This window comes from Macrotis lagotis, chromosome X, assembly GCF_037893015.1.
Source record: "Macrotis lagotis isolate mMagLag1 chromosome X, bilby.v1.9.chrom.fasta, whole genome shotgun sequence".
In the NCBI taxonomy this organism is placed as follows: Eukaryota; Metazoa; Chordata; class Mammalia; order Peramelemorphia; family Peramelidae; genus Macrotis; species Macrotis lagotis.
Genome location: NC_133666.1, coordinates 39,811,550 through 39,823,842, shown reverse-complemented (window position 1 = coordinate 39,823,842; position 12,293 = coordinate 39,811,550). Strand labels below are relative to the sequence as shown.

Here is a 12,293-nt window from a genome sequence, read left to right as displayed (position 1 = left end):
ATGCATGTTTCTCACGTACTTGTTTTTGGACATTGCACAAGATTTCTAAACCCTTGGGAGCCTCGGTGTTTCCATCTGTAAAATGGGGGAAACAATAACTGCCATTGTGATTTTTGGATAAAATTGTTCTGTAAGCTTGAAAGCAATATAGAAATGTCAACTATCACGACAATAGTGATGAACGATGCCATAGCCAAAACTCAGAACTAAACCGTTGGGCATATGATGCATTAAATAATCTATATTCAATTATTTTAGAAGAAACAGAATATAGATGTAGAGTACTTCCAAATCTCTTTTATGAAATTTTTCACAATTATAACCCAAAATGATGCTTCCTTTTGTTAGGATTAATTCAAAGCCCTCATTTCAATTTGAAAAGTGATGATGATGATCATGATGATGATGATGTAATTTATATAGCACTTTAAAGTTCAAAAAGCATTTTATGAATATTATCTTATTTTATCCTCACAACAGCTCAGGGGAGGTTGGCACTTTTATGATTCCCAATTTACAGATGAGAAAATTGAGTCACAGAGAGATTAAGTGATTTGTCAGGCAGTATATAACCAGTAAGGTTCTGAGGCAGAATTTGAACTCCAAACTCAACACTAGCCATTGTACCTCTTCACCTAGTCAAATAAAATTCATCATATTAGTTAATATGCTCTGGGTACATGAGGAACAGGAGGAGGATTGTCTCACTGCAAAATGGCAGTTCCTGAAGAAAACCAATGACATCCAGAGAATGGTATCTTAACTTGGGAGTGAACTGGATTTAAGTGAGTTATTGCTATCCAAAGTCATCAACCTCACTCTCTCCTCCAGAGTCATTTAAGTCCAGTGGAAAGATGAAAGTCAAGATGACTGATGATGGCCTTGCATAGCATGAGCCTCATTTTCCTCATCTGTAAAATAGAGATGCTTGACTAGACTTGGTGTCTGATGTCTGACCAAACTCTAAGTGCTCTATAGCACCTGCTTCAACCACCTTCGTGACCACTGGAACAAATTGTCCTTATCTACCTATGGCTTCACAAGCTTGAGGCCTGTTGCCTAACCTCCACCTAGTTTACCTCATCTATTGAGAAAGTTTTACCGGGGGTGACCACTCTAGTTTTTTGGTGCTACAGGTGAGAGCTGAACAAATCAAGAGGACACCAAAAATGGAAAAGCAACCCTGAAAAGGGCTTGGCAAGTCCTCACACCAGAAGTGCTAGGCCTCCCTGCATACTCCATATACCCCAAATATACAGGAAAATATATATATATATATATATATAGATATATATATATATATAGATAGATAGATAGATAGATAGATACACAGGACTATGTATTTTCTATAACAGGACTTCACTAAATAAGCTACTAGGTTATCCTTTACTAGTGGCCACCAGGAATTTCCCATGGCAGATGTCTTCCTGATACCCCTCTTGGAGTATAAAGCACCCTAGGAGAATATACTGTCACATGAGGGAGGGAAGCATACCTGAGAATTCCTTCCCCCTCCCACTGTAGCATCTCACTGTGACAAAGTGATTGGTAGATTGGTTCTTGTCCTTTGTTATCCAAGACAAGCAGAATGTTTTGTGTGTTTGTGTGTATGTGTGTATATGTGTGTGTGTGTGTGTGTGTGTGTGTGTGTGTATGAAAGGGACAAGTTATAGTGCATTCTACTATGGTGAATCAGACCAACACAAGCTCAAAATGACCTATCACGGGTAGGGCACAAATAGTCCATTGAACACCTGTGGTGTGACAAAGTATATTTCTTTCTAAATCCCATTTCTCCTCTCTTTGCTGTCTTCTCACCTAAAATAGGACAGTTTTAAATAACCATAATGTTCACACTCAAATAGAAGGGCCCATGAAGCTCAGGTAATGGTGGGCAGAAGCAAAAGGACACTTTCCTGGAATAAAGGGACACCTGCTGCTTCCTAGACTCCAATGGTTCAGTCACTTTGCCTTTTCCTATTGTGCTACCGATGGTATTGCTTTGCTGCTCTGATGACATTAGTGATGAAAACAATTGTGCTAATAATAATGAAATGGAATTTTCCAAAAAAGATCTAAGTTATTGCTAATAAAAATCTGTAATGCTCTTATACTGATCCTAAGGACAATGGAAGACTAAAGTCTCCTCATTTGATAATTGTATATTATTGTCCTTCATACTCAAAAATGACCATGACATCAGGCAGGTGATGATGCCATGACAAGCATGTGAATTGGATTTGAGTGAGGGGATGTTGTGCTGCTAAGTCACCAGCCTCACTTTCTCCTTCATGGTCATTTGGGTCCATGGGCTGGATTTGAAGCAGGACGACTGGAGATGACCCTGGGTGTGAAGCAATCAGAGTGAAGTGACTTGCCCAAGATCAGACAGTCAGTATCAAGTGTCTGAGGCTGGATTTGAACTCCTGTTCTCCTGACTCCAAAGCTAGTGCTCTAATCACTAGGCAACCTAGTTTTCCACATGCACATTTATTAGGCTGGTGGCATATGACAAAAAGTAACATTTCTTCTGGGGTCACCACAGTCTTTGCACATAATTAAGGGTTAGGAATGCTGCAATAGTCACTCTAGCTCCTCCCTCTCTCCCAGCTTCCATTGGAATATGGTGCCCATGAGTCTAAGGTTATAGCTTTTACAGTCAAATATGGTTTACAGATAAAGGCAAATTCATTCTACTCTGAGAAAAAATTGTTGGTAATGAAGTGATAGCGGCACCTTCATTCATAGAATTTTGTTTGTGTTGAAGGGACTGGTGTATGCTATCTAAAGAAAGCTGTCAGTAATCATTCATGTATTAAAGCCCAAACAGAAATGGAATCCAGATCAACCAGGCTATATAAAGATCTCAAACTCTGTAGCTTATTAAACAATCCTCTTTGTTATTTGGGATATGAAGTCTTGGGAGATGAAGGGGAGATGCAAAAATGTGTTTAAATATTTGAAGACTTATCATGGGGAAGGGGGGGGCAGGATTGTTCTGTATTGCTTGGGAGAGGAGAAACCAAATATAGTAGTCCTTAAAGGGAAAGAAGAGCTTAAACTTTCAGAGCAGGAGTGCTGCCCCACAACGGAATGGACAAGCTGCCCCAGGTATAGCAAATGTAAGCATATGGGATACACACCTCGTTGTCAGTAATCCTAGAGCCAGGATTTCTGGATTAGGTCAAAGGCTAGATGGAATGGCCTTTAGAAGTTTCCTCCACATTCCAAGCATAAATCTGATTTCCACTGAAAATAGTGAAGTGTCGTGTCTCCAGTTTTTACCTGTGGAAAATACACCATTCTTATTCTTGATATCATTGTACACAAAAGGCAAGAACTTTGCAGGGCCCCATTAACACTGCTTATTGCCCAAAGATGCCAAGACTTGGAAAGGCTCAGGGAACAGGCATCAGAAAATCCAACTGTTTAAGTACACACACACACACACACACACACACGCATATACATACACACATATACAAATATACACACATATACACATATACACATACATATACAGAAATGTATACACATATATATACACATACACATATACATACACACATACACATATACACATATACATAACACACATGCACACATACATAAACACACACATAAATGCACACACATGCATATACACATACACACATACATGCATATGCATACAGGCATGTACACGTGCATGTGCACAACGCACATGCATACATACGCACACGCACATGTACACACACACAAACAACACACATACATATACACATGCACATATGCACACATACACACATACATATACACATGCACATACACATATATAAACACATACACAATACACATATATACATAAATACACACATATATACACACACATGCACATGCACACATATATACACATACACACATATATACATGTACATGCATATACATACATATATATGCAAACACATGCACGCACACAATATGCACATGCACACACATGCGTATGCGCATATATACACAATGTACACATAAACACATACACATATACATATATACACATACACAATATATATATATATACACACAAATAATACACACATGCATGCATATACACATACACATGCATATACACACAGACTATATATATATGCAAATACAGACACATAGACACATACATATACATACACATATATACACATACACACATGCATACACATACACACACATATACACAATATATACATAACACATATATATGCACATATGCACATAAAACATACACATGTACATGCACACATATACACAATACACTATATACACAAATACATACACACCTACACACATATACACATACACAATGCACACATACATACACACACATACACACATAGACACAATACAAATATACACAAAACCACATACACATATGCACACACATATACATATTAATACATACACATATACACACATACACAATACGCATATATACACAAATACATACACATAACACATGTACATGCTGACATGCATACACATAGACAACTACACATACACATATAAGTACACATACACACATTCACATATATACACACAATACACATATACACATACACATGTATATGCACACATACACAATACATCCATACACATATATACACAATACACACATAAACACATACATACATATACACAACACGCACGTATACAGACATACACATACATACATATACACAATACACATATATACATATACACATGTACACATACATACACATATATACACAATACACACGTGCATGCACATATATACACAGATACATGCACACGTACACATATGCACATAAGCGCATATATACACATAAGCACGCATACATACACTTATAAGCATATGTGAAGATATACATCTATACACATACACACATGTATACCCACACATACACACACACACCCCAAAACAAATAAAAAAACTCAAGGGCAGAGGCAACTAGGTGGAGCAGTGGATAGAGTTCTGGCCCTGGAATTAGAAGACCCTGAGCTCTAATCCAACCTCAGATATTTAATACTTATTTTGCTGTGTGACCTTAGGCAAGTCACTGAACCCCATAGCCTTGGGAAAATAAAAAACAAAAGAAAACAAAAACCCTCAAGGACAATGATAATAACTCCCTCCCAAACAAGTTTAGCACTGCACTGGCATTTCAACCAGAGTCCTTTTTTTTTTTTTTTTTTTTTTTTTTTTTTTTTTTTTTTTTTACCAGTAATATAGCTCTTCCTTGTTCAGCAGGATCCTCTGTATTAAAGGTTGCCCTCCTCACCCACCCCTCCCTTGGAGAATAGAAGATTGACTTAGTCATCTGGCTGCCCTCACATTTAGCTATCGATTGGTTTCAGTTCCAGGCCAGGTGCTGTGCCAGGAGCTCCAGTTATGTTGTGCTGAGGTTTCAAGATGTCGCCTATCCGAGGGACTGTTTAAAAGAAATGAACAGTCAAGCCTTTAATCTATACCATTGAGGGGCAATTAACACCATACTGACCAGCTGTGTCTGAGAGAAAAGGCTGATGGGAGTGATGACAATCCAGGGTTTCTGAAAGAAAACATGCTTTATTAGAGTGAATTGCAGCTCACTGTACTTGGAAGGGCCCTTAGAGATCAGTGTCCAAATCCCTCCCAGTTCCTCACCATCACGGTAGACTTTCTAAGTCCTATGGCATAGAAGACTGTAGTTGGTTTCCATATAGCAGACCATATCAGAGATTCTGTGTGAGAGAAGAACCTGTAATTCAGTGGGGTTATCATGAGAACAATAATCTATCAACTGATCCCTGCCTGCTGGTGGCCTGTCTTGACAGGTTCTGGACAGTCATATCGGAGGGAAAGGAGACCTTAAGAGCTCTTCAAGGGCAACTAGAGAACCACATTGAGCACCAGGACTCCAGTCCCACCATAGTTACTAAAGAAGCCTCCACTAATATTTACCTTGGCATCCACACTGTTCAACATCAACACATTCCCAAGGCCTGAACTGTCTACCCCAAGTGGATGCTCCCAGATCTCCTACTTCCCTGTCTCATATACCAACACAGGGGAGAATAGTTGTTATTTGGGAGTCACAAGGGAGTCCCTACATACCTGGTTCTAAGATAGTATGCAAGAAAAAAATGCTCCCCAAACTTAAGGTATGACTTCACCCAGGAAGTGAAGAGCCTTTGTAATTCCATCATCCTAGTGTAGCTATACATCATATGCCTCCTCATGCAAAATAGTCAATAAAAGGAACTGATGGTGTCATGGCTATGGAAGTGTCGGTGATTTTATTTATTGGGGGGGTGGACGTCAGGAGCTGTGGGGTCAGGAGCTGATCATTTCTGAGAACAGCAAAAATTTTAAACTCTTCTTATTTCATATTAAAGTATTAAAACTTGAAACTAGATTGGTAGGTAGAAGGGACCCTAACTAAAATCATCTAATCCTAACCATTCATTTGTATGGATTAGGAAATAAGGTTGGCATTGCTTGACCAACAGGTGGTAACTGACTGGGGTTGGAACCTTGGCTCTTATGACTCAACTCCCCCCCCCCCCAACATTTTAATAGCACTTCTGCCTCCAAATGCTCAAACCAATGACTTATCCCAGCTTCCACTTTTTACAAAGTAGGTGAATAAGGCCCATGGAGGTAAAATAACCTCCAATCAGTCAGACATTATTAGTGCTGTCAGTCAGGGATTGGGTGAAGACATGGAGATACAAATGAAGGCAAAGACAGTCCAGTCCCTTCTCTCAAGGGACTTCCACACTTCAAGTCAGAAAGCTGGGGGATTGAGTCGAGGGACCCTGCCCCCCAACTCTTTCCACTGACAGCAGGAGTCAGCTTCTGGAATTTTCCAAGCCTGGTTTCAGGTCCAGCCTGTACTCAGTTAAACTTACCCAAGAAGTTGGACTTCACAACTCTGCCCCAGGTGCCAAGTCCAGCTTCATATATGGTGGCTGCATACCTCAGTATCCTTTCTTCTACATGTCCCTCTGGTTCTATGGCTTACTATATACCACCAAGTCTCCCTAGTTTGCTGCATTTAAGTCTAAAAGGATTTCTCAGCAGCAACCCAGGGAGATCTTGCCTGTCATCCTAAGCTGCTACCACCTGGAGCAATCATTTGCCTCTCCTAGATCTCTAATTTACCTTCCCTCAGGGGACAATGTTCATTGGACAAAGGAAGGCCTGGACCAGGTCATAGACTGCTCCTTGTTATACTTCGATCCAAGAAGGAATGATCTAGTTTGGTTTACCTGAAAGAGAAGAATTGAGAACTGGTTCAAGGAAGGAGAATTCACATTGCTCATTCTGGCCTCTAAGACAGAATGAGGAGCAAGTTACTATAGGTGAAAGGTTCCCCCAAGCAGATTTAGACAAGGAAAACCTTCCTAACCATGAAAGCTACTCAGAAGTGGAGCTTCCCAAGTAAAGGCTGGCTGACCATTGAGGATCTGTTGTAGAGGGACTTTCTGGAAGCAGGCGATCAGCTGACCTTTGAGGAAGGCTCCTCATCCTTGCTCTGAAAGTCTGTGCATCTAGGAGAGGATGGGAAGAGAAGGCATTAAACTTAAATCTCCTAGACCACAGAATGAAGGGTAAATTAAAGATGAATAATTAAAGGCAATTAAGGGTAAGGGGGTATTTTAAGGGTAAAAACGATACAGTCTCAGAGAGGAAGATGTCACCTGAATATAAGGAGGGAAAAAGAAAACATTTATTAGTAATTAAATAATCTTTACCCTTATCATTTCAGGCTATGTCTTATGTTACTGAACAGTTTGCAATTCTTTCTAGATCTGTCCCTCTTTTAAAAAAAAGAAAGGAAAGAAAGAAAGAAAACTCAACTTTTCCTGATTAAAACTGTTTTTCAGGGGCACAGTTCTTTAAACTAATGGAGGCCTTAAAATACACAGGTAAGGGGAGGCTAGGTGGCGTAGTGGATAAAGCAACAGCCCTGGAGTCAGGAGTACCTGGGTTCAAATCCAATCCCAGACACTTAATAATTACCTAGCTGTGTGGCCTTGGGCAAGCCACTTAATCCTTAATCCCGTTTGCCTTGCAAAAACCTAAAAAAAAAAAAAAATACAGGTAAGATAATGGCCCAGATGAAAAGGGTCATGTGATTTCTGGTTGAAATCAACCCAGCCAGCTCAAACCCACTATCCTGCTGGGAATTATGAAGCTAACTCCCTTTTGTTCCAAAGCTCAGGCCCATTTCTTCAGGAACCTGGGGAAATGAATGAGACCATTAGAATCGCCTTGACCCCACCTGCATTGACAAGAAACAGGCTGGGGTATCTGGCTTTTGAAAAAAATGAAGGCTCTAGTAACTCCCACCGCCTCTCCCACACCTGGGCCCACCCACACTCCTTCAAGTGCCTTTTTTTTTAAATTTCAAGTGTACATTTTAATCTCATGTAGGTGGGGGGAAGGGGAATTGAATGTCCAGAAAAGTAATGTGAATAGTTGAAACGTGTCAAACCTCCCCTAGGGCCCACAAAGAATAGGACTGCAAACACAGAGAGACTTTATTCTGCAGGAAGAGTTTGTGAAGTTTAAAGAGAATGCTTAGGAAGCAAGGTTTTCTGCATGGCTGCTTCAACCATTACCTGAAATCCCAGAGAAAAAGAAGAAAATGTCTCCACTTCTCCCCCATTCCCGAAACTCTGCACAGCCTTGAGAACAAGTGTCCAAGAGAGGTGATGTCATCGACCTAGGAACAAAATGTTGGCTTTAGTGACAAAAGGGCCTGGATTCCAGTTACAATTCTACCATCTATTATTACTTGCGTGATCTGGGGCAAGTTTTATGAGTCTACAAGTGGCTGGCATATGCAGAATCACAGAATGTTAGAGGGCATCACTGTGGTCAGGCTTTCTGTGAGGTGAATGTGGTCCGATTGCCTAAGAGAGAGGTCAAACCAAATACTTTTGAGTAATTTTTACCTAATTAGCTCATATTCACACCTAAATAGTGGGATGGTGGACTTTGCCTATTTTTGAATGGACTGCCTGCCCAAGATGGTAGCCTTGGATCAGGTAGTAATGGTAAAAGTTTTAAAGCATCTAAGTGATATAATACATAGAGTAATGGATCTGAAATCAGGAGAACTGAGTTCAAATCCCACATCAGATACTTATTAGCTGTATGACCTTGGGAAAATCAATTAACCTCTCCTAACTTTAATTTCCCTATCCATAAGAAGGGATAACATTAGGTTGACACTTTAGGTTGTTCTGAGGATTGAACAAGATAATATTTTTAAAGCCTTTTGTAAACATAAAGTGATCTAAACTTAGTATACTCTGTATAACTTACCCCAATATGAACTTCTGATTCTTATGGTCCATTACTGGAAAAAAAAATGGATGTCCTTGAACAATTTAAACCCTTTATTTTATTTTTTAATTATATTTATTTTATTTTTGTACAAATGATTTTTATACATTCTTAAAATATTCTTGTTTAAGAGTAAACAAAATACCCCCTCCCCCCAAAAATATAGACCCCATGAGCAATAAAGTAAAGGAAAGAGAAAAAAAATTAAAATTAAAATTAAAAATAATAATAGTGGCAACTAGGTGGCACAGTGGACAGAGCACCGGTCCTGGGGTCAGGAGCACCCGAGCCCAAATCTGACCCCAGACAACCAACAATCACCCAGTTGTGAGACCCTGGGCAAGCCGCCCCAACCCCTTTGCCCCGAAAATAAACAAAAACCAAAACAAAACAAAATAAAATGATAAGACTAACAATAATAACAACAACAACAACAATAATAATAATAATAATAATAATAATAATAATAATAATAATGATAGGGATGACCAGGTGGCGCAGTGGTCAGGGTGGGAATGGCAAGTTCAAATTATGTGACCCAGACTTTTTGTTGCTTTTAATTTTTTCTAATTACATGTAAAGATAGTTTTCAACAAACATTTTTGTAAACTTTGGCGTTCCATATCTTTCTCCCTTCTTTCCTTCCTTCCCTTCCCCCTCCCCATGACAGCAAGTAATCTGATATGAGTTCGACATTATTAAATGATTCCTAATCAATGTAACACCAATTTGTCACTTCTAGTGAGAGTTATGATAACAATAAACCCAAAACTTAAAATATTACAGATAAAAAAAGATAACTTACTCTTGTCCCAGGAGCTTCCCTTCTCAACTAACACTTGCATGTTTATAACTGTCTCTAGGCAACTCTCTGGAACTTTATGACAATAGACTATGAGATCACAAAGATACCAACACCTTTGCAGAGGAAAAAAAAGCCAAAGCAAGTTATAAAACTTGGTCTAAAATTCAAGTCTCCTGACTCTCAGGCCAATACTTTTTTCCCCCCACTGCATAGTTAACTTTTCTATGAAAATACATATTAATAAAATATTAATAAAAATAATAAAAATATTAATAAAATTAATAAAAAATAACCCCTCTTCTTAGATTCATTCACAAATTCTGTGAACTTTCTGAAAGTGACTGAATAGCTCTAAATGAGGTTGTTTCAAAGCTAAAGGTGTCAGTAGCAAATGTTAGGGAATAGATTTTTCCCAGATGGTAGTTATCAGTAGTAACAACATTGCTGGAAATGTCAGCAATCTCTATTCCATAAACAAATTCATCATCTCAAAGACATTTCCATTGAACAGTTTTAGGGTCAGAGCAACATTCTAATCTTTACTCTTCTCCTTACTAAGTTGGAAAAGACATTTAACCTTTCAGGGCCACAGTTTCCCTAATGTGTGAAATGTGGAGACTGGGTTTTGTGAGTTCTGGGGTCCTTTTGAGCACCAGACACTGAGAAGTTCAATTTGATTATAAATTCATGATGTGCCCAAATCTATAGATAGATGTATCCTATCTTTGCCTTCTATTTTCCTTTTTTTTTTAATTTTGTTTTACTGAGAGCTTAACAACAATAAACAAACAAATGTTTCAAGAAATAAAGGAAAAACAGAGAAAAGGATTGCCCTCTTTTCTTTCTAGATGATCTTTCTGAACAAATGTAAGATTCCACAAATTTCACAAATGGACTGAGAACTAACGTATAACAGCCAGAGATCAGAGGGCTCTGAGGTATCATTAGGATTCATAACACATTGCTTTAAAAAGAAACAGATCAAAAATCCCTTCATTCATTAGCCTGCTGGCAAATCACTGGCATAATGAAATAGTTGTCCAATTTCCACATTTACTTCTGTCCTTTTACAAATCCAGTATGGATGCTACAGCACGGCCTGGTATGCAACTTGAAGTCAGGAAGACCTGTGTTTGAATCCTGACTCAGAACACTATTAGCTGGGTGACTTCAAGCAACTCATTTAACTTTCTTGGGCCTCTGTTTCCTCCTCTGTAAAAATGAGGAGGCTGGACAATGTGCTCTCTAAGGTCCCTTCCACCTCTAAACCCAGGATTCTATGTAAACTGCTTATAAGTGGCTTTATTATCTTGGGCTTTTAAGTTTGCAAAGCATTTTAGCTTCAGTTTCCTCATCAGAAAAATGGGAAAAACAGATGTATCTCACATGAAGTTGAAATGACATAATGCACTTTTCACTGGAAGATCCAGAATCTTAGGATTCACCTCAAAGGCCAAGCTGTGCCAACTGATACAGCCCATTTTTCAAAATCAATATGGCAAAGAAAATAGAAATAGGATGAAAATGTTTATTTCAAAGGAAAATCATAATAACAATGTTACCTCAGTTAATGCACTTAGTCCTGGTTTTCACACACTATATTTATGTCAGCTCTTTTTCCTGTCATTAATACAACCTTTGGTTTCAAACCAAAGGAAATGTCTCCAATGACTGTTTGCCAACTCAAAGAAAATTGCTGGACTGGCATCACAAAATAAAACAGGATCTTGTACATGGTAGGCCCTCAATACATAGTTATTGAATTAAATTGAATAGCAGGAGTTATGTTTTGTACACAGAAAAAAGAAAACCGAGGTAAGGGAATAATATTCAACTTGATCCTATATTCCCAGTTCCTTTTTAGAGAAAAATAAAATATTACAGTTGAAGAATCCCATCAGTTTTCCTTCAGGACAAAGTATTAAATACACTCCTATTTTTCTCCCTCCAGCACCTCATTATCAAACCCATTTCATCACCATCATCTGTGAGTTGAAGAGTAAATCAGTCCCTGAACTCAAAGGTTTGACCTGAAAACTTATTTAAAACAGAATTCTGCGATGGCAGTAGAATGTTGGTGCAATCATAAGAGTAAAAAGTCTGACTGAAAATGGACAGTCCTATGGAATTTCAGGG

The 12,293-nt window shown here is 38.6% G+C and overlaps 1 long non-coding RNA gene across 27 annotated transcripts in view; it reads right to left on the bottom strand.

Moving 5' to 3' along the window:
* The window catches only part of LOC141503543 (uncharacterized), a 266,282-nt gene extending 256,060 nt beyond the window's left edge, over window positions 1-10,222 (bottom strand). For 22 of the 27 annotated variants that reach the window (XR_012472886.1, XR_012472877.1, XR_012472883.1 and 19 more), the window contains exons 1-6: window positions 10,158-10,222; window positions 9,332-9,365; window positions 7,407-8,916; window positions 7,160-7,266; window positions 5,348-5,736; window positions 3,144-3,285 (exon numbers count right to left, since the gene is read on the bottom strand). This is a non-coding gene — a long non-coding RNA (uncharacterized LOC141503543). The remainder of the gene's footprint in view (window positions 1-3,143; window positions 3,286-5,347; window positions 5,737-7,159; window positions 7,267-7,406; window positions 8,917-9,331; window positions 9,366-10,157) is intronic. The other 5 variants (XR_012472895.1, XR_012472888.1, XR_012472889.1 and 2 more) reach the window with 5 other exon arrangements.
* Window positions 10,223-12,293: the final 2,071 nt, after the last annotated feature.